Raw genomic sequence first — 18,861 nt, 5'->3', positions numbered from 1 at the left:
CTATTGTTTTCATATATGAATATCTAAATCAACTATTATTTTTAATTTTTCAAAATTTAATAGCTTCGAAATCTAGTTCAAGTAATATAACAGCGAGGCTCCGACGAGAATCGAACTCATGATCTCCTGTTTACAAGACAGGCGCTTTAACCACTAAGCCACGGAGCCCTTGCTTTGAAGCGATATGAATGCTGAATATACCAGTAATTTAACTAAATTAACTCATCGGAATTTTTACCCTATTGTTTTAATTTTTCAAAATTTAATAGATACGAAATCTAGGTCAAGTAACATAACAGCAAGGCTCCGACGAGAATCGAACTCATGATCTCCTGTTTACTAGACAGGCGCTTTAACCACTAAGCCACGGAGCCCTTGCTTTGAAGCGATATGAATGTTGAATATTTCAGTAAATTATCTAAATTATCTCATGGGAACTTTTACACTATTGTTTTCATATATCAATATCTAAATCAACTATTATTTTTAATTTTTCAAAATTATATAGCTACGAAATCTAGTTCAAGTAACATAACAGCGAGGCTCCGACGAGAATCGAACTCATGATCTCCTGTTTACTAGACAGGCGCTTTAACCACTAAGCCACGGAGCCCTTGCTTTGAAGCGACATGAATGCTGAATATTGCAGTAATTTAACTAAATTAACTCATCGGAATTTTTACCCTATTGTTTTAATTTTTCAAAATTTAATAGCTACGAAATCTAGGTCAAGTAACATAACAGCCAGGCTCCGACAAGAATCGAACTCATGATCTCCTGTTTACTAGACAGGCGCATTAACCACTAAGCCACGGAGCCCTTGCTTTGAAGCGATATGAATGCTGAATATTTCAGTAAATTAACTAAATTATCACATCGGAACTTTTACACTATTGTTTGCATATATGCATATCTAAATCAACAATTATTTTTAATTTTTCAAAATTTAATAGCTTCGAAATCTAGTTCAAGTAATATAACAGCAAGGCTCCGACGAGAATCGAACACATGATCTCCTGTTTACAAGACAGGCGCTTTAACCACTAAGCCACGGAGCCCTTGCTTTGAAGCGATATGAATGCTGAATATTTCAGTAAATTAACTAAATTATCTCATGGGAACTTTTACACTATTAATCAAAAATGTCTTGATTAGAATCAAGTCCTAAAAAGTATCGATAAGACTGAGGTTATCACTTGACTGAAGGATCAGATATTAACTTTTCTTTTTAATTGAAACTTAAAGGCATGCTTAAGAAAAAACAACGTTCCATTACCGTTTTCCGTTGAAATAACTTATTTTACAGGTAATCAATTTCAAAAATTTACTTATCTCGGGTTTTCGGGCACAATTCCATTCACCCAAAACATTTTATCATTACATTAATCACTTTTGAGAGAGTACGTGTATGACATTCCCTCATTTGTGCCCGGCATGCTTCGCAGTGGATACGTTTTAAAACAATGGCGGAAAATTAAGTAGGGACAGTTAGATTTTTACTCGTGGTTATGAAAAATGATGTAATGTCTAGTGTACTTCAGTCAACAGTCATACTGTTCATTCTCATAGCTCAGGACATGATTAATGCTGCTCACTATTTCTCTCTCTAGTTTCAAACAATGGTTAGAGACCATTCAGTGCCGCGGGTCGCACATGAATATATTTCAACTACAGTTTACATCAATTCTCCGTGGTCGTACTATTAGCGGGTTAAGCACTAATTTGTTCAGAACATGTCTCGAAAGTGTGCTTGTTGTAAGTTTTTAAAGCAGTGTTGCAAATGTGTGGGTAATTTCCCACATCGTGGGAGATTTAGGTTTGGTTTTAGGCTCTGTGGGAATTTTTAAAATGGAAGTGGGAAAATCCACTTTCTAACATTAGCAACACTGATTTGAAGGTTTTGGTCATGGCTAAACAGACCGCTCATTCAGTTTTCTATTGTTTTAAAGCTTATTTTGGCACGTTATCTCTCAAAAGTGATTAATGTAATGATAAAATGTTTTGGGGGAATGGAATTGTGCCCGAAAACCCGAGATAAGTAAATTTTTGAAATTGATTACCTGTAAAATAAGTTATTTCAACGGAAAACGGTAATGGAACGTTGTTTTTTCTTAAGCATGCCTTTAAGTTTCAATTAAAAAGAAAAGTTAATATCTGATCCTTCAGTCAAGTGATAACCTCAGTCTTATCGATACTTTTTAGGACTTGATTCTAATCAAGACATTTTTGATTAATATCTGCTCCTTCAGTCTTCATTTTAATTAAGATTGTTAAGAAACTGTTTTACATTTTCAAAATCTACACTAAGCAGAAACATATAAAAATGGGACCGTAACTTTTGCTCAATCAGTCATTTATTTATAATGATACTCCAAAAAATAAAAACGTAACTCATTGAAAGTTTGTATTCTTATTGTAATTAACATAATACAATTTTTTACAACCCTTTATTGAAACGCGAGGCGCTCCCCTAAAAATTCCACAAATAGGACCAAATTGACAGTTTTACACAATTTTTTAAAACGCTGATTTAGCCTATGTCTGTTTAACCTTTAGCTCAAACTTTTCATAAGCCCAATATGAAATTCGGATGTCCTTAAAACTTCTCAACGACGATCCGAGATTTTCAATTTCGAACTTTTTTGTAGCATTAACTAACGTCTGTTTGATATTAAGCTTATAAACCTTAAACACAATATAGTCAGGGCAATGCCGACTCAATTTTTAAGGGCTACCCTAAAAGTCCACAAAGGTGATCCAAGATTGTTAATAAATACGCCTAAAAAGTGCCCTCTTCAAAATATGTAGCCGGGGAAAAGAGAGCGTGATCGAGTGGGCTATGCTAGTGGGCTATGCTAGTGGGTATTTTGGTAGTAAGTAACGGGGGTTGGGACTCCAGGCATAGCCCGCTCCATCACGCACTCGACAACGCAAAGCAGCTCGTGCCAGCGTGGGAAATAAGGCGGTAACACAGGGCAAATGACGAGTTTAAAAATCGCCTGGTACAGTTCAAAAATTAAATCGGAGGGGGGGGGGTCAGTGGTCCACGAGACTACTAAAAAATTCAAGGGTAACCAGAGTCCACACATTAAAATTCTAATATTTTAATTATCCACTTCCTTAGCTTAGCAGACGACGTGCTCTGGCCAATGGTCACGGACCAGTTTATTTATTCCAAGTCAGGAGGGTCTCTGGTCTAATGTCCAGTTTAAAAAAATCCTTATTTCCCACCCTGACTCGCGCTATAGGGCAAGCAGCTTGCGACGTGTTGCGCGTGATCGAGTAGGCTATGGTCCGGTCAAAAGAAATCTTCAGTTCAGCCAAGAAGTTATATCAGTATCTCAGAGAGAAGATATAAGATGCCTTTGTATTCGCGCGCCATAGTCCCAGTCCCCCTTTCAAAATACAAGGGGGGACGTAAAAGGAGGCGCCGGGCTATTTCGCTCTAGTCAGTCGGAAATTTTCCTCACTCGCGTCGTCGCGCTGACGTGAGTTTTCAAGAACCAATGAGATGCTGGTTGTAATTTAGAGACGGGGATTGACTGCGGACCTACGTTAGGACTGGAAATAAAGCTGGAAATCTGGCGAATTTATATCTTCTCTCTGAGATACTGATATAACTTCTTGGTTCAGCGTTGTAAATAAGGCGGTGGCACAGGGAAAATGACCAGTTTAAAAATTAAATCGGAGGGGGAGCAGTGGACCACAGGACCACTAAGGAAATTCTAGGGTAACCAGGGTCCAGACATTATCTCAACTATTTTAATTACCCACTTCTTTAGTTTAGCAGACGCCGCGCCCTGGTCAATGGTCATGGACCAGTTCATTTATTCCTGGGCAGGGGGTCGCTGGCCCAATGTCTAGTTTTAAAAAAATCCCTATTTCCCACCCTGCTTCAGTTGGGAGTCTGACTCCTGGAGCTCCTAAAGTCCAGAGATGCATATGACAAGGATTCATTTCTCATAAGCGAGAATGGCCAACTCTGTTGTGTTAGAGACAGCCTGGCAGCCTGGTATTTTTTTACTTCTAAACAGCCTGGGAAATAAGGATATTTTTTAAACTAGTCCTTTGGACCAGTGACCCCCTAGTGTCTGAAATTATTTACTGGTCTCCGGACTGGTCCCAGCCTTTGCTCTCCAATAGATTTGCAATTAATAAACTGGTCCCGAGGACCAGTAACCCCCACTTCTTGAATTAAAAAACTAGTCCAAGCAATTAATAAACTGGTTTTGGACCAGAGGAAGTGTGCTATTTCCCAGCCTGCTTCTGAAGTTCTAAGTCAGCTGGGTTTTCACCTTTAAAAGTTAATACATCCCTTTAAAAATGTTATTAAATGAATGAATCTATACGGTTGCAGTTATGTCGAAATGAGAGCAATTAAATATGTGTCTTTGATATTTAGCTCTGATAATTTCAGAAACTTAGTAAAAAGTAGTGTTATGTATTTAACCAGAATTTATTTTATTGAAATTTATTAATAATTATTTAATTAAAAAAATTGTAATACTATTTTATGTTTTAAATTTCACAAATAAAATTCAAAACAGTAAACATAGGGCAAAGGTTATATTGTATTATAAATAGCCAGTGGGATTGATTTTAGCTATATCGCAATTAGAGCTCGACATTTTCTATCCATTATCCACAAATTAGTAATTAATTTGAATGAAAATAAGTGGATATCTTTTATTAATTGGGAAATAATGCACACACTTTACATTTAAATTTTAGAAGTTGAATTTATTATTTACTTTTTGTATGTAATATTCAGCATTAATTTGACTAAGACAATTAACTAATTACCTACGAGGAATTAACTAGTATATATGTTTAAAATTATAATTTAATCGTTTCAAAACTAATATGGTTTTGAACCGGTTTTAATAATTTAGTTATTAAAATTTGTGATTATCGATTGGTCAATATTGAAAATCAACCAATGGTGGAACTAATTTTTTTTAAACTCAATGAAACTGAAATATCAATGAATCATCTACTGAAAGAGGTATCAACCTATTATTTTTTTTCAAAAGAAGGTAAATAAGGATTAGATGGCTTGCTGCTTCAAACAAGATTTTTAACCATGAATAGAATATTTTGTTAATTTTAGTCAAATTTAGATATTCAGTAATAGAGTTGATATGAATAAAGCCGTTTTTGCTCATGTCCATTTTAAACTTTAATCACAGATTTCGCTATCCATTTCACAAGCATAATAAACACTACTGAAGGGCGCAAATCTATCTGTGATCGGTAATGGTGACCAAAATAGCAATTTGCCCAATTAATCAGTTTGAACTTCATTTGCACATTTCTACTCGTTAATTAGAAATGTTGCGAGAAATTTGAATGGAATATAAGTAGATATCTCTTTTAGTAGATAATTTTTGATGATTCATTGAGTTAAAAAATTGGTATCAGTATTTCAATTAAGCTTTGATATCAACAGCGGTTAATTTACGATATGGGCTTATGATAATAGTCTGTTTATAAGATAAAATCGTTACATCAAGTGTCACAAGACAGTATCTACCTCCAAAATCGAGTGTTAGTAACTTTAAAACCATCTCCTCGTCACAGGATATCCGAGGGTGAATTTATTATATCATTGATAGATTGACAAGATAATCTGACAAGGCGCAATAGCTCAGTCAAGTTTTGGCAAGGCCTAATACCGTTTTGCTTGACTGCATGGCGCGGTCAAATTCCTTTTAAAGCATAGATCATGTAGTATCCACCCTTGATTTTCATTTCGCAACACACGTTGGATTCGTAAACCTCGACGCGCACCACGATTTTCTAGAAGCATTAAAATGCAAACACAACAACACACTGAGCGCATACATTTTTAATAAATAACATTTCTAAATTCTCACTACAGCTGTTTTCGGGCTGAAGCGACCGAAAGACGGCGATAAATAAAAATTCTTCGGGGGGTAGTTTCGAGGGAACGAAATTCAAATGCAAGGCGCGTCCCATCAACAAACAAAATTGAATTCGTTTCATGCAATTATAATATTGAAATTTTATACAATTAAGTAATATTTAAGAAAACAAAGCACTACTTTCAAAGTCTAAACTTTAATTAAAAGTACGACGATACGAGAAGGCGAAGTAGTAAAGGGCAACGAGAGGTAAACATTTTTTTAAACGGCAAAAATGAACGTTAAGCCAAGGCTAAGCGCAATTTCACCGCCTTAAAAAAAGTGCCTAGTTTAGAAATAGATTGTGGGACAATCAAAAGGTGGAAAATTATGAAATTAGGCTTATATTAAAGCTTGAAACCTACTTTAAATTATATTTAAAATCCATCCATGAGCAAATCCTCAAAAAATATGAAAATGGCAACGAAAAAGGACCCACTCTCAAATTTTTTTCCCCTTAAAAAAATGGCGGCCACAAACGGGGTAATTTGTCACGGCGGCAATATTAAAGCAGTCTTATCTCACTATCGATAGGCCATTTCAACCAAAAGGCATTAAGAAAAAACAATCGGATTATTAAGACGCAACTATACGTAAAAAAGGCCAATATTGGTCTCGCTGATATTTACCAATAAAACAGCGTATCCATGCTAAAATATCGCAGATTGGGGTAGTTTTTAAAATTTAAAATTAAACATACTTAAAAATAATTTTTCTCAAAAACCTTAAAAATGGTCCTAGAAAAAGGTTTAAATTTTGATATAAAACCGTTCCCAAACGTAACAAACGAATATTTCATTTCAAAAGGGTTGCGACAAAATGGCTAAATTTGAAAAAAACTCCATGTTATTTCTATGGGAAAATTTAACTTTTTCACCAAAAGGGCTGAATCATTTTATGCAAATGAAAACCACCCTTAGCAACTTTATTTTTTATAAAATAAACTAATGAGTGGATCTTTTTGAAATTTTAACCACATATTGAGGGCCCGAATTGTAGTTCTGTGGAATTTTTTCAAAGCAGTTAATACGATACAAAAAAAGTTATAACCAATCAAAAAACCATCCTTATACATTAAAGTCGGTATGAGGTCTTATCTAAGAGAGCTATCGCTCTCCTAGAATTGTTTTCATATATGAATATCTAAATCAACTATTATTTTTAATTTTTCAAAATTTAATAGCTTCGAAATCTAGTTCAAGTGATATAACAGCGAGGCTCCGACGAGAATCGAACTCATGATCTCCTGTTTACAAGACAGGCGCTTTAACCACTAAGCCACGGAGCCCTTGCTTTGAAGCGATATGAATGCTGAATATACCAGTAATTTAACTAAATTAACTCATCGGAATTTTTACCCTATTGTTTTAATTTTTCAAAATTTAATAGCTACGAAATCTAGGTCAAGTAACATAACAGCAAGGCTCCGACGAGAATCGAACTCATGATCTCCTGTTTACTAGACAGGCGCTTTAACCACTAAGCCACGGAGCCCTTGCTTTGAAGCGATGTGAATGTTGAATATTTCAGTAAATTATCTAAATTATCTCATGGGAACTTTTACACTATTGTTTTCATATATCAATATCTAAATCAACTATTATTTTTAATTTTTCAAAATTATATAGCTACGAAATCTAGTTCAAGTAACATAACAGCGAGGCTCCGACGAGAATCGAACTCATGATCTCCTGTTTACTAGACAGGCGCTTTAACCACTAAGCCACGGAGCCCTTGCTTTGAAGCGACATGAATGCTGAATATTGCAGTAATTTAACTAAATTAACTCATCGGAATTTTTACCCTATTGTTTTAATTTTTCAAAATTTAATAGCTACGAAATCTAGGTCAAGTAACATTACAGCCAGGCTCCGACAAGAATCGAACTCATGATCTCCTGTTTACTAGACAGGCGCATTAACCACTAAGCCACGGAGCCCTTGCTTTGAAGCGATATGAATGCTGAATATTTCAGTAAATTAACTAAATTATCACATCGGAACTTTTACACTATTGTTTGCATATATGCATATCTAAATCAACTATTATTTTTAATTTTTCAAAATTTAATAGCTTCGAAATCTAGTTCAAGTAATATAACAGCAAGGCTCCGACGAGAATCGAACACATGATCTCCTGTTTACAAGACAGGCGCTTTAACCACTAAGCCACGGAGCCCTTGGTTTGAAGCGATATGAATGCAGAATATTTCAGTAAATTAACTAAATTATCTCATGGGATCTTTTGCCCTATTATTTTAATTTTCCGAAATTATATAGCTACGAAATCTAGTTCAAGTAACATAACAGCGAGGCTCCGACGAGAATCGAACTCATGATCTCCTGTTTACTAGACAGACGCTTTAACCACTAAGTCACGGAGCCCTTGCTTTGAAGCGACATGAATGCTGAATATTCCAGTAATTTAACTAAATTAACTCATCGGAATCTTTACCCTATTGTTTTAATTTTTCAAAATTTAATAGCTACGAAACCTAGGTCAAGTAACATAACAGCAAGGCTCCGACGAGAATCGAACTCATGATCTCCTGTTTACAAGACAGGCGCTTTAACCACTAAGCCACGGAGCCCTTGCTTTGAAGCGATATGAATGCTGAATATTTCAGTAAATTAACTAAATTATCACATCGGAACTTTTACACTATTGTTTGCTTATATGCATATCTAAATCAACTATTATTTTTTAATTTTTCAAAATTTAATAACTTCGAAATCTAGTTCAAGTAATATAACAGCTGGGCTCCGACGAGAATCGAACACATGATCTCCTGTTTACAAGACTGGCGCTTTAACCACTAAGCCACGGAGCCCTTGCTTTGAAGCGATATGAATGCAGGATATTTCAGTAAATTAACTAAATTATCTCTTGGGAACTTTTTCCCTATTATTTTAATTTTTCAAAATTATATAGCTACGAAATCTAGTTCAAGTAACATAACAGCGAGGCTCCGACGAGAATCGAACTCATGATCTCCTGTTTTCTAGACAGGCGCTTTAACCACTAAGCCACGGAGCCCTTGCTTTGAAGCGACATGAATGCTGAATATTCCAGTAATTTAACTAAATTAACTCATCGGAATTTTTACCCTATTGTTTTAATTTTTCAAAATTTAATATCTACGAAATCTAGGTCAAGTAACATAACAGCCAGGCTCCGACGAGAATCGAACTCATGATCACCTGTTTACTAGACAGGCGCATTAACCACTAAGCCACGGAGCCCTTGCTTTGAAGCGATATGAATGCTGAATGTTTCAGTAAATTAACTAAATTATCACATCGGAACTTTTACACTATTGTTTGCTTATATGCATATCTAAATCAACTATTATTTTTTAATTTTTCAAAATTTAATAGCTTCGAAATCTAGTTCAAGTAATATGACAGCGAGGCTCCGACGAGAATCGAACTCATGATCTCCTGTTTACAAGACAGGCGCTTTAACCACTAAGCCACGGAGCCCTTGGTTTGAAGCGATATGAATGCAGAATATTTCAGTAAATTAACGAAATTATCTCATGGGAACTTTTGCCCTATTATTTTAATTTTTCAAAATTATATAGCTACGAAATCTAGTTCAAGTAACATAACAGCGAGGCTCCGACGAGAATCGAACTCATGATCTCCTGTTTACTAGACAGGCGCTTTAACCACTAAGCCACGGAGCCCTTGCTATGATGCGACATGAACACTGAATTTTCCAGTAATTTAACTAAATTAACTCCTCGGAATTTTTACCCTATTGTTTTAATTTTTCAAAATTATATAGCTACGAAATCTAGTTCAAGTAACATAACAGCGAGGCTTCGACGAGAATCGAACTCATGATCTCCTGTTTACTAGACAGGCGCTTTAATCACTAAGCCACGGAGCCCTCGCTTTGAAGCGACATGAATGCTGAATATTTCAGTAAATTAACTAAATTATCTCGTGGGAACTTTAACACTATTGTTTGCATATATGCATATCTAAATCAACTATTATTTTTAATTTTTCAAAATTTAATAGCTTCGAAATCTAGTTCAATCAACATAACAGCGGGGCTCCGACGAGAATCGAACTCATGATCTCCTGTTTACTAGACAGACGCTTTAACATATAAGCCACGGAGCCCTTGCTTTGAAGCGACATGAATGCTGAATATTCCAGTAATTTAACTAAATTAACTCATCGGAATTTTTACCCTATTGTTTTAATTTTTCAAAATTTAATAGCTACGAAATCTAGGTCAAGTAACATAACAGCAAGGCTCCGACGAGAATCGAACTCATGATCTCCTGTTTACAAGACAGGCGCTTTAACCACTAAGCCACGGAGCCCTTGCTTTGAAGCGATATGAATGCTGAATATTTCAGTAAATTAACTAAATTATCACATCGGAACTTTTACACTATTGTTTGCTTATATGCATATCTAAATCAACTATTATTTTTTAATTTTTCAAAATTTAATAACTTCGAAATCTAGTTCAAGTAATATAACAGCAAGGCTCCGACGAGAATCGAACACATGATCTCCTGTTTACAAGACTGGCGCTTTAACCACTAAGCCACGGAGCCCTTGCTTTGAAGCGATATGAATGCAGGATATTTCAGTAAATTAACTAAATTATCTCTTGGGAACTTTTTCCCTATTATTTTAATTTTTCAAAATTATATAGCTACGAAATCTAGTTCAAGTAACATAACAGCGAGGCTCCGACGAGAATCGAACTCATGATCTCCTGTTTTCTAGACAGGCGCTTTAACCACTAAGCCACGGAGCCCTTGCTTTGAAGCGACATGAATGCTGAATATTCCAGTAATTTAACTAAATTAACTCCTCGGAATTTTTACCCTATTGTTTTAATTTTTCAAAATTATATAGCTACGAAATCTAGTTCAAGTAACATAACAGCGAGGCTTCGACGAGAATCGAACTCATGATCTCCAGTTTACTAGACAGGCGCTTTAATCACTAAGCCACGGAGCCCTCGCTTTGAAGCGACATGAATGCTGAATATTTCAGTAAATTAACTAAATTATCTCATGGGAACTTTAACACTATTGTTTGCATATATGCATATCTAAATCAACTATTATTTTTAATTTTTCAAAATTTAATAGCTTCGAAATCTAGTTCAATCAACATAACAGCGGGGCTCCGACGAGAATCGAACTCATGATCTCCTGTTTACTAGACAGACGCTTTAACCAATAAGCCACGGAGCCCTTGCTTTGAAGCGACATGAATGCTGAATATTCCAGTAATTTAACTAAATTAACTCATCGGAATTTTTACCCTATTGTTTTAATTTTTCAAAATTATATAGCTACGAAATCTAGGTCAAGTAACATAACAGCAAGGCTCCGACGAGAATCGAACTCATGATCTCCTGTTTACTAGACAGGCGCTTTAACCACTAAGCCACGGAGCCCTTGCTTTGAAGCGATATGAATGCTGAATATTTCAGTAAATTAACTAAATTATCTCATGGGAACTTTTTCACTATTGTTTGCATATATGCATATCTAAATCAACTATTATTTTTAATTTTTCAAAATTTAATAGCTTCGAAATCTAGTTCAAGTAATATAACAGCAAGGCTCCGACGAGAATCGAACACATGATCTCCTGTTTACAAGACAGGCGCTTTAACCACTAAGCCACGGAGCCCTTGGTTTGAAGCGATATGAATGCAGAATATTTCAGTAAATTAACTAAATTATCTCATGGGAACTTTTGCCCTATTATTTTAATTTTTCGAAATTATATAGCTACGAAATCTAGGTCAAGTAACATAACAGCAAGGCTCCGACGAGAATCGAACTCATGATCTCCTGTTTACAAGACAGGCGCTTTAACCACTAAGCCACGGAGCCCTTGCTTTGAAGCGATATGAATGCTGAATATTTCAGTAAATTAACTAAATTATCTCATGGGAACTTTTTCACTATTGTTTGCATATATGCATATCTAAATCAACTATTATTTTTTAATTTTTCAAAATTTAATAGCTTCGAAATCTAGTTCAAGTAATATGACAGCGAGGCTCCGACGAGAATCGAACTCATGATCTCCTGTTTACAAGACAGGCGCTTTAACCACTAAGCCACGGAGCCCTTGGTTTGAAGCGATATGAATGCAGAATATTTCAGTAAATTAACGAAATTATCTCATGGGAACTTTTGCCCTATTATTTTAATTTTTCAAAATTATATAGCTACGAAATCTAGTTCAAGTAACATAACAGCGAGGCTCCGACGAGAATCGAACTCATGATCTCCTGTTTACTAGACAGGCGCTTTAACCACTAAGCCACGGAGCCCTTGCTATGAAGCGACATGAACACTGAATTTTCCAGTAATTTAACTAAATTAACTCCTCGGAATTTTTACCCTATTGTTTTAATTTTTCAAAATTATATAGCTACGAAATCTAGTTCAAGTAACATAACAGCGAGGCTTCGACGAGAATCGAACTCATGATCTCCTGTTTACTAGACAGGCGCTTTAATCACTAAGCCACGGAGCCCTCGCTTTGAAGCGACATGAATGCTGAATATTTCAGTAAATTAACTAAATTATCTCATGGGAACTTTAACACTATTGTTTGCATATATGCATATCTAAATCAACTATTATTTTTAATTTTTCAAAATTTAATAGCTTCGAAATCTAGTTCAATCAACATAACAGCGGGGCTCCGACGAGAATCGAACTCATGATCTCCTGTTTACTAGACAGACGCTTTAACCAATAAGCCACGGAGCCCTTGCTTTGAAGCGACATGAATGCTGAATATTCCAGTAATTTAACTAAATTAACTCATCGGAATTTTTACCCTATTGTTTTAATTTTTCAAAATTATATAGCTACGAAACCTAGGTCAAGTAACATAACAGCAAGGCTCCGACGAGAATCGAACTCATGATCTCCTGTTTACAAGACAGGCGCTTTAACCACTAAGCCACGGAGCCCTTGCTTTGAAGCGATATGAATGCTGAATATTTCAGTAAATTAACTAAATTATCACATCGGAACTTTTACACTATTGTTTGCTTATATGCATATCTAAATCAACTATTATTTTTTAATTTTTCAAAATTTAATAACTTCGAAATCTAGTTCAAGTAATATAACAGCTGGGCTCCGACGAGAATCGAACACATGATCTCCTGTTTACAAGACTGGCGCTTTAACCACTAAGCCACGGAGCCCTTGCTTTGAAGCGATATGAATGCAGGATATTTCAGTAAATTAACTAAATTATCTCTTGGGAACTTTTTCACTATTATTTTAATTTTTCAAAATTATATAGCTACGAAATCTAGTTCAAGTAACATAACAGCGAGGCTCCGACGAGAATCGAACTCATGATCTCCTGTTTTCTAGACAGGCGCTTTAACCACTAAGCCACGGAGCCCTTGCTTTGAAGCGACATGAATGCTGAATATTCCAGTAATTTAACTAAATTAACTCATCGGAATTTTTACCCTATTGTTTTAATTTTTCAAAATTTAATATCTACGAAATCTAGGTCAAGTAACATAACAGCCAGGCTCCGACGAGAATCGAACTCATGATCACCTGTTTACTAGACAGGCGCATTAACCACTAAGCCACGGAGCCCTTGCTTTGAAGCGATATGAATGCTGAATGTTTCAGTAAATTAACTAAATTATCACATCGGAACTTTTACACTATTGTTTGCTTATATGCATATCTAAATCAACTATTATTTTTTAATTTTTCAAAATTTAATAGCTTCGAAATCTAGTTCAAGTAATATGACAGCGAGGCTCCGACGAGAATCGAACTCATGATCTCCTGTTTACAAGACAGGCGCTTTAACCACTAAGCCACGGAGCCCTTGGTTTGAAGCGATATGAATGCAGAATATTTCAGTAAATTAACGAAATTATCTCATGGGAACTTTTGCCCTATTATTTTAATTTTTCAAAATTATATAGCTACGAAATCTAGTTCAAGTAACATAACAGCGAGGCTCCGACGAGAATCGAACTCATGATCTCCTGTTTACTAGACAGGCGCTTTAACCACTAAGCCACGGAGCCCTTGCTATGAAGCGACATGAACACTGAATTTTCCAGTAATTTAACTAAATTAACTCCTCGGAATTTTTACCCTATTGTTTTAATTTTTCAAAATTATATAGCTACGAAATCTAGTTCAAGTAACATAACAGCGAGGCTTCGACGAGAATCGAACTCATGATCTCCTGTTTACTAGACAGGCGCTTTAATCACTAAGCCACGGAGCCCTCGCTTTGAAGCGACATGAATGCTGAATATTTCAGTAAATTAACTAAATTATCTCGTGGGAACTTTAACACTATTGTTTGCATATATGCATATCTAAATCAACTATTATTTTTAATTTTTCAAATTTTAATAGCTTCGAAATCTAGTTCAATCAACATAACAGCGGGGCTCCGACGAGAATCGAACTCATGATCTCCTGTTTACTAGACAGACGCTTTAACATATAAGCCACGGAGCCCTTGCTTTGAAGCGACATGAATGCTGAATATTCCAGTAATTTAACTAAATTAACTCATCGGAATTTTTACCCTATTGTTTTAATTTTTCAAAATTTAATAGCTACGAAATCTAGGTCAAGTAACATAACAGCAAGGCTCCGACGAGAATCGAACTCATGATCTCCTGTTTACAAGACAGGCGCTTTAACCACTAAGCCACGGAGCCCTTGCTTTGAAGCGATATGAATGCTGAATATTTCAGTAAATTAACTAAATTATCACATCGGAACTTTTACACTATTGTTTGCTTATATGCATATCTAAATCAACTATTATTTTTTAATTTTTCAAAATTTAATAACTTCGAAATCTAGTTCAAGTAATATAACAGCAAGGCTCCGACGAGAATCGAACACATGATCTCCTGTTTACAAGACTGGCGCTTTAACCACTAAGCCACGGAGCCCTTGCTTTGAAGCGATATGAATGCAGGATATTTCAGTAAATTAACTAAATTATCTCTTGGGAAATTTTTCCCTATTATTTTAATTTTTCAAAATTATATAGCTACGAAATCTAGTTCAAGTAACATAACAGCGAGGCTCCGACGAGAATCGAACTCATGATCTCCTGTTTTCTAGACAGGCGCTTTAACCACTAAGCCACGGAGCCCTTGCTTTGAAGCGACATGAATGCTGAATATTCCAGTAATTTAACTAAATTAACTCCTCGGAATTTTTACCCTATTGTTTTAATTTTTCAAAATTATATAGCTACGAAATCTAGTTCAAGTAACATAACAGCGAGGCTTCGACGAGAATCGAACTCATGATCTCCAGTTTACTAGACAGGCGCTTTAATCACTAAGCCACGGAGCCCTCGCTTTGAAGCGACATGAATGCTGAATATTTCAGTAAATTAACTAAATTATCTCATGGGAACTTTAACACTATTGTTTGCATATATGCATATCTAAATCAACTATTATTTTTAATTTTTCAAAATTTAATAGCTTCGAAATCTAGTTCAATCAACATAACAGCGGGGCTCCGACGAGAATCGAACTCATGATCTCCTGTTTACTAGACAGACGCTTTAACCAATAAGCCACGGAGCCCTTGCTTTGAAGCGACATGAATGCTGAATATTCCAGTAATTTAACTAAATTAACTCATCGGAATTTTTACCCTATTGTTTTAATTTTTCAAAATTATATAGCTACGAAATCTAGGTCAAGTAACATAACAGCAAGGCTCCGACGAGAATCGAACTCATGATCTCCTGTTTACTAGACAGGCGCTTTAACCACTAAGCCACGGAGCCCTTGCTTTGAAGCGATATGAATGCTGAATATTTCAGTAAATTAACTAAATTATCTCATGGGAACTTTTTCACTATTGTTTGCATATATGCATATCTAAATCAACTATTATTTTTAATTTTTCAAAATTTAATAGCTTCGAAATCTAGTTCAAGTAATATAACAGCAAGGCTCCGACGAGAATCGAACACATGATCTCCTGTTTACAAGACAGGCGCTTTAACCACTAAGCCACGGAGCCCTTGGTTTGAAGCGATATGAATGCAGAATATTTCAGTAAATTAACTAAATTATCTCATGGGAACTTTTGCCCTATTATTTTAATTTTTCGAAATTATATAGCTACGAAATCTAGGTCAAGTAACATAACAGCAAGGCTCCGACGAGAATCGAACTCATGATCTCCTGTTTACAAGACAGGCGCTTTAACCACTAAGCCACGGAGCCCTTGCTTTGAAGCGATATGAATGCTGAATATTTCAGTAAATTAACTAAATTATCTCATGGGAACTTTTTCACTATTGTTTGCATATATGCATATCTAAATCAACTATTATTTTTTAATTTTTCAAAATTTAATAGCTTCGAAATCTAGTTCAAGTAATATGACAGCGAGGCTCCGACGAGAATCGAACTCATGATCTCCTGTTTACAAGACAGGCGCTTTAACCACTAAGCCACGGAGCCCTTGGTTTGAAGCGATATGAATGCAGAATATTTCAGTAAATTAACGAAATTATCTCATGGGAACTTTTGCCCTATTATTTTAATTTTTCAAAATTATATAGCTACGAAATCTAGTTCAAGTAACATAACAGCGAGGCTCCGACGAGAATCGAACTCATGATCTCCTGTTTACTAGACAGGCGCTTTAACCACTAAGCCACGGAGCCCTTGCTATGAAGCGACATGAACACTGAATTTTCCAGTAATTTAACTAAATTAACTCCTCGGAATTTTTACCCTATTGTTTTAATTTTTCAAAATTATATAGCTACGAAATCTAGTTCAAGTAACATAACAGCGAGGCTTCGACGAGAATCGAACTCATGATCTCCTGTTTACTAGACAGGCGCTTTAATCACTAAGCCACGGAGCCCTCGCTTTGAAGCGACATGAATGCTGAATATTTCAGTAAATTAACTAAATTATCTCATGGGAACTTTAACACTATTGTTTGCATATATGCATATCTAAATCAACTATTATTTTTAATTTTTCAAAATTTAATAGCTTCGAAATCTAGTTCAATCAACATAACAGCGGGGCTCCGACGAGAATCGAACTCATGATCTACTGTTTACTAGACAGACGCTTTAACCAATAAGCCACGGAGCCCTTGCTTTGAAGCGACATGAATGCTGAATATTCCAGTAATTTAACTAAATTAACTCATCGGAATTTTTACCCTATTGTTTTAATTTTTCAAAATTTAATAGCTACGAAATCTAGGTCAAGTAACATAACAGCAAGGCTCCGACGAGAATCGAACTCATGATCTCCTGTTTACTAGACAGGCGCTTTAACCACTAAGCCACGGAGCCCTTGCTTTGAAGCGATATGAATGCTGAATATTTCAGTAAATTAACTAAATTATCTCATGGGAACTTTTTCACTATTGTTTGCATATATGCATATCTAAATCAACTATTATTTTTAATTTTTCAAAATTTAATAGCTTCGAAATCTAGTTCAAGTAATATAACAGCAAGGCTCCGACGAGAATCGAACACATGATCTCCTGTTTACAAGACTGGCGCTTTAACCGATAAGCCACGGAGCCCTTGCTTTGAAGCGATATGAATGCAGAATATTTCAGTAAATTAACTAAATTTTCTCATGGGAACTTTTGCCCTATTATTTTAATTTTTCAAAATTATATAGCTACGAAATCTAGTTCAAGAAACATAACAGCGAGGCTTCGACGAGAATCGAACTCATGATCTCCTGTTTACTAGACAGGCGCTTTAATCACTAAGCCACGGAGCCCTCGCTTTGAAGCGACATGAATGCTGAATATTCCAGTAATTTAACTAAATTAACTGATCGGAATTTTTACCCTATTGTTTTAATTTTTCAAAATTTAATAGCTACGAAATCTAGTTCAAGTAACATAACAGCGAGGCTCCGACGAGAATCGAACTCATGATCTTCTGTTTACAAGACAGGCGCTTTAACCACTAAGCCACGGAGCCCTTGCTTTGAAGCGACATGAATGCTGAATATTTCAGTAAATTAACTAAATTATCTCATGAGAACTTTAACACTATTGTTTGCATATATGCATATCTAAATCAATAATTATTTTTAATTTTTCAAAATTTAATAGCTTCGAAATCTAGTTCAATCAACATAACAGCGGGGCTCCGACGAGAATGGAACTCATGATCTCCTGTTTACTAGACAGGCGCTTTAACCACTAAGCCACGGAGCCCTTGCTTTGAAGCGATATGAATGCTGAATATTTCAGTAAATTAACTATATTATCTCATGGGAACTTTTTCACTATTGTTTGCAGATATGCATATCTAAATCAACTATTATTTTTAATTTTTCAAAATTTAATAGCTTCGAAATCTAGTTCAAGTAATATAACATCAAGGCTCCGACGAGAATCGAACACATGATCTCCAGTTTACAAGACTGGCGCTTTAACCACTAAGCCACGGAGCCCTTGCTTTGAAGCGATATGAATGCAGTATATTTCAGTAAATTAACTAAATTATCTCATGGGACCTTTTGCCCTATTATTTTTAATTTTTCAAAATTTAATAGCTTCGAAATCTAGTTCAAGTAATATAACAGCAAGGCTCCGACGAGAATCGAACACATGATCTCCTGTTTACAAGACTGGCGCTTTAACCACTAAGCCACGGAGCCCTTGCTTTGAAGCGATATGAATATAGAATATTTCAGTAAATTAACTAAATTATCTCATGGGACCTTTTGTTCTATTATTTTAATTTTTCAAAATTATATAGCTACGAAATCTAGTTCAAGTATCATAACAGCGAGGCTCCGACGAGAATCGAACTCATGATCTCCTGTTTACAAGACAGGCGCTTTAACCACTAAGCCACGGAGCCCTTGCTTTGAAGCGATATGAATGCTGAAT

At 35.5% G+C, this 18,861-nt stretch overlaps 2 long non-coding RNA genes and 34 other non-coding genes across 36 annotated transcripts; all 36 read right to left on the bottom strand.

Moving 5' to 3' along the window:
* Positions 1–95: 95 nt before the first annotated feature.
* TRNAT-UGU (transfer RNA threonine (anticodon UGU)) lies at positions 96–168 on the bottom strand. Its single transcript has one exon. It is a non-coding gene; the product is annotated as a tRNA-Thr (tRNA).
* Positions 169–301: 133 nt separating this feature from the next.
* TRNAT-AGU (transfer RNA threonine (anticodon AGU)) lies at positions 302–374 on the bottom strand. The gene has a single exon. It is a non-coding gene; the product is annotated as a tRNA-Thr (tRNA).
* A 166-nt stretch (positions 375–540) lies between these two features.
* Positions 541–613, bottom strand: TRNAT-AGU (transfer RNA threonine (anticodon AGU)). Its single transcript has one exon. It is a non-coding gene; the product is annotated as a tRNA-Thr (tRNA).
* A 372-nt stretch (positions 614–985) lies between these two features.
* On the bottom strand, positions 986–1,058 carry TRNAT-UGU (transfer RNA threonine (anticodon UGU)). Its single transcript has one exon. It is a non-coding gene; the product is annotated as a tRNA-Thr (tRNA).
* A 1,294-nt stretch (positions 1,059–2,352) lies between these two features.
* On the bottom strand, positions 2,353–2,844 carry LOC149643220 (uncharacterized). Its single transcript, XR_016372106.1, has 2 exons — positions 2,686–2,844; positions 2,353–2,595 (listed from the first exon to the last, which is right to left on the bottom strand). It is a non-coding gene; the product is annotated as an uncharacterized LOC149643220 (long non-coding RNA).
* Positions 2,845–4,441: 1,597 nt separating this feature from the next.
* Positions 4,442–5,968, bottom strand: LOC149643219 (uncharacterized). Its single transcript, XR_016372105.1, has 2 exons — positions 5,877–5,968; positions 4,442–5,799 (listed from the first exon to the last, which is right to left on the bottom strand). It is a non-coding gene; the product is annotated as an uncharacterized LOC149643219 (long non-coding RNA).
* Positions 5,969–7,139: 1,171 nt separating this feature from the next.
* Positions 7,140–7,212, bottom strand: TRNAT-UGU (transfer RNA threonine (anticodon UGU)). The gene has a single exon. It is a non-coding gene; the product is annotated as a tRNA-Thr (tRNA).
* Positions 7,213–7,345: 133 nt separating this feature from the next.
* Positions 7,346–7,418, bottom strand: TRNAT-AGU (transfer RNA threonine (anticodon AGU)). The gene has a single exon. It is a non-coding gene; the product is annotated as a tRNA-Thr (tRNA).
* A 166-nt stretch (positions 7,419–7,584) lies between these two features.
* Positions 7,585–7,657, bottom strand: TRNAT-AGU (transfer RNA threonine (anticodon AGU)). The gene has a single exon. It is a non-coding gene; the product is annotated as a tRNA-Thr (tRNA).
* Positions 7,658–8,029: 372 nt separating this feature from the next.
* TRNAT-UGU (transfer RNA threonine (anticodon UGU)) lies at positions 8,030–8,102 on the bottom strand. The gene has a single exon. It is a non-coding gene; the product is annotated as a tRNA-Thr (tRNA).
* Positions 8,103–8,441: 339 nt separating this feature from the next.
* Positions 8,442–8,514, bottom strand: TRNAT-UGU (transfer RNA threonine (anticodon UGU)). The gene has a single exon. It is a non-coding gene; the product is annotated as a tRNA-Thr (tRNA).
* A 373-nt stretch (positions 8,515–8,887) lies between these two features.
* Positions 8,888–8,960, bottom strand: TRNAS-AGA (transfer RNA serine (anticodon AGA)). The gene has a single exon. It is a non-coding gene; the product is annotated as a tRNA-Ser (tRNA).
* A 373-nt stretch (positions 8,961–9,333) lies between these two features.
* TRNAT-UGU (transfer RNA threonine (anticodon UGU)) lies at positions 9,334–9,406 on the bottom strand. Its single transcript has one exon. It is a non-coding gene; the product is annotated as a tRNA-Thr (tRNA).
* Positions 9,407–9,539: 133 nt separating this feature from the next.
* On the bottom strand, positions 9,540–9,612 carry TRNAT-AGU (transfer RNA threonine (anticodon AGU)). The gene has a single exon. It is a non-coding gene; the product is annotated as a tRNA-Thr (tRNA).
* Positions 9,613–10,190: 578 nt separating this feature from the next.
* On the bottom strand, positions 10,191–10,263 carry TRNAT-UGU (transfer RNA threonine (anticodon UGU)). Its single transcript has one exon. It is a non-coding gene; the product is annotated as a tRNA-Thr (tRNA).
* Positions 10,264–10,636: 373 nt separating this feature from the next.
* TRNAS-AGA (transfer RNA serine (anticodon AGA)) lies at positions 10,637–10,709 on the bottom strand. The gene has a single exon. It is a non-coding gene; the product is annotated as a tRNA-Ser (tRNA).
* A 578-nt stretch (positions 10,710–11,287) lies between these two features.
* TRNAT-AGU (transfer RNA threonine (anticodon AGU)) lies at positions 11,288–11,360 on the bottom strand. The gene has a single exon. It is a non-coding gene; the product is annotated as a tRNA-Thr (tRNA).
* A 166-nt stretch (positions 11,361–11,526) lies between these two features.
* Positions 11,527–11,599, bottom strand: TRNAT-UGU (transfer RNA threonine (anticodon UGU)). Its single transcript has one exon. It is a non-coding gene; the product is annotated as a tRNA-Thr (tRNA).
* Positions 11,600–11,732: 133 nt separating this feature from the next.
* TRNAT-UGU (transfer RNA threonine (anticodon UGU)) lies at positions 11,733–11,805 on the bottom strand. Its single transcript has one exon. It is a non-coding gene; the product is annotated as a tRNA-Thr (tRNA).
* Positions 11,806–11,972: 167 nt separating this feature from the next.
* TRNAT-UGU (transfer RNA threonine (anticodon UGU)) lies at positions 11,973–12,045 on the bottom strand. Its single transcript has one exon. It is a non-coding gene; the product is annotated as a tRNA-Thr (tRNA).
* Positions 12,046–12,178: 133 nt separating this feature from the next.
* On the bottom strand, positions 12,179–12,251 carry TRNAT-AGU (transfer RNA threonine (anticodon AGU)). The gene has a single exon. It is a non-coding gene; the product is annotated as a tRNA-Thr (tRNA).
* A 578-nt stretch (positions 12,252–12,829) lies between these two features.
* On the bottom strand, positions 12,830–12,902 carry TRNAT-UGU (transfer RNA threonine (anticodon UGU)). The gene has a single exon. It is a non-coding gene; the product is annotated as a tRNA-Thr (tRNA).
* A 373-nt stretch (positions 12,903–13,275) lies between these two features.
* Positions 13,276–13,348, bottom strand: TRNAS-AGA (transfer RNA serine (anticodon AGA)). Its single transcript has one exon. It is a non-coding gene; the product is annotated as a tRNA-Ser (tRNA).
* A 373-nt stretch (positions 13,349–13,721) lies between these two features.
* On the bottom strand, positions 13,722–13,794 carry TRNAT-UGU (transfer RNA threonine (anticodon UGU)). The gene has a single exon. It is a non-coding gene; the product is annotated as a tRNA-Thr (tRNA).
* Positions 13,795–13,927: 133 nt separating this feature from the next.
* On the bottom strand, positions 13,928–14,000 carry TRNAT-AGU (transfer RNA threonine (anticodon AGU)). The gene has a single exon. It is a non-coding gene; the product is annotated as a tRNA-Thr (tRNA).
* Positions 14,001–14,578: 578 nt separating this feature from the next.
* Positions 14,579–14,651, bottom strand: TRNAT-UGU (transfer RNA threonine (anticodon UGU)). Its single transcript has one exon. It is a non-coding gene; the product is annotated as a tRNA-Thr (tRNA).
* A 373-nt stretch (positions 14,652–15,024) lies between these two features.
* TRNAS-AGA (transfer RNA serine (anticodon AGA)) lies at positions 15,025–15,097 on the bottom strand. Its single transcript has one exon. It is a non-coding gene; the product is annotated as a tRNA-Ser (tRNA).
* A 578-nt stretch (positions 15,098–15,675) lies between these two features.
* TRNAT-AGU (transfer RNA threonine (anticodon AGU)) lies at positions 15,676–15,748 on the bottom strand. The gene has a single exon. It is a non-coding gene; the product is annotated as a tRNA-Thr (tRNA).
* Positions 15,749–15,914: 166 nt separating this feature from the next.
* On the bottom strand, positions 15,915–15,987 carry TRNAT-UGU (transfer RNA threonine (anticodon UGU)). The gene has a single exon. It is a non-coding gene; the product is annotated as a tRNA-Thr (tRNA).
* A 133-nt stretch (positions 15,988–16,120) lies between these two features.
* TRNAT-UGU (transfer RNA threonine (anticodon UGU)) lies at positions 16,121–16,193 on the bottom strand. Its single transcript has one exon. It is a non-coding gene; the product is annotated as a tRNA-Thr (tRNA).
* A 167-nt stretch (positions 16,194–16,360) lies between these two features.
* On the bottom strand, positions 16,361–16,433 carry TRNAT-UGU (transfer RNA threonine (anticodon UGU)). The gene has a single exon. It is a non-coding gene; the product is annotated as a tRNA-Thr (tRNA).
* A 133-nt stretch (positions 16,434–16,566) lies between these two features.
* TRNAT-AGU (transfer RNA threonine (anticodon AGU)) lies at positions 16,567–16,639 on the bottom strand. The gene has a single exon. It is a non-coding gene; the product is annotated as a tRNA-Thr (tRNA).
* Positions 16,640–17,217: 578 nt separating this feature from the next.
* On the bottom strand, positions 17,218–17,290 carry TRNAT-AGU (transfer RNA threonine (anticodon AGU)). The gene has a single exon. It is a non-coding gene; the product is annotated as a tRNA-Thr (tRNA).
* A 578-nt stretch (positions 17,291–17,868) lies between these two features.
* On the bottom strand, positions 17,869–17,941 carry TRNAT-UGU (transfer RNA threonine (anticodon UGU)). Its single transcript has one exon. It is a non-coding gene; the product is annotated as a tRNA-Thr (tRNA).
* Positions 17,942–18,346: 405 nt separating this feature from the next.
* TRNAT-UGU (transfer RNA threonine (anticodon UGU)) lies at positions 18,347–18,419 on the bottom strand. The gene has a single exon. It is a non-coding gene; the product is annotated as a tRNA-Thr (tRNA).
* A 340-nt stretch (positions 18,420–18,759) lies between these two features.
* On the bottom strand, positions 18,760–18,832 carry TRNAT-UGU (transfer RNA threonine (anticodon UGU)). Its single transcript has one exon. It is a non-coding gene; the product is annotated as a tRNA-Thr (tRNA).
* Positions 18,833–18,861: the final 29 nt, after the last annotated feature.

Source organism: Phalangium opilio, unplaced genomic scaffold, assembly GCF_054372755.1.
Source record: "Phalangium opilio isolate 3A_F unplaced genomic scaffold, DU_Popi_V2 ptg000092l_1, whole genome shotgun sequence".
Taxonomy (NCBI): Eukaryota; Metazoa; Arthropoda; class Arachnida; order Opiliones; family Phalangiidae; genus Phalangium; species Phalangium opilio.
This window is presented reverse-complemented; position numbering and strand designations above follow the sequence as displayed.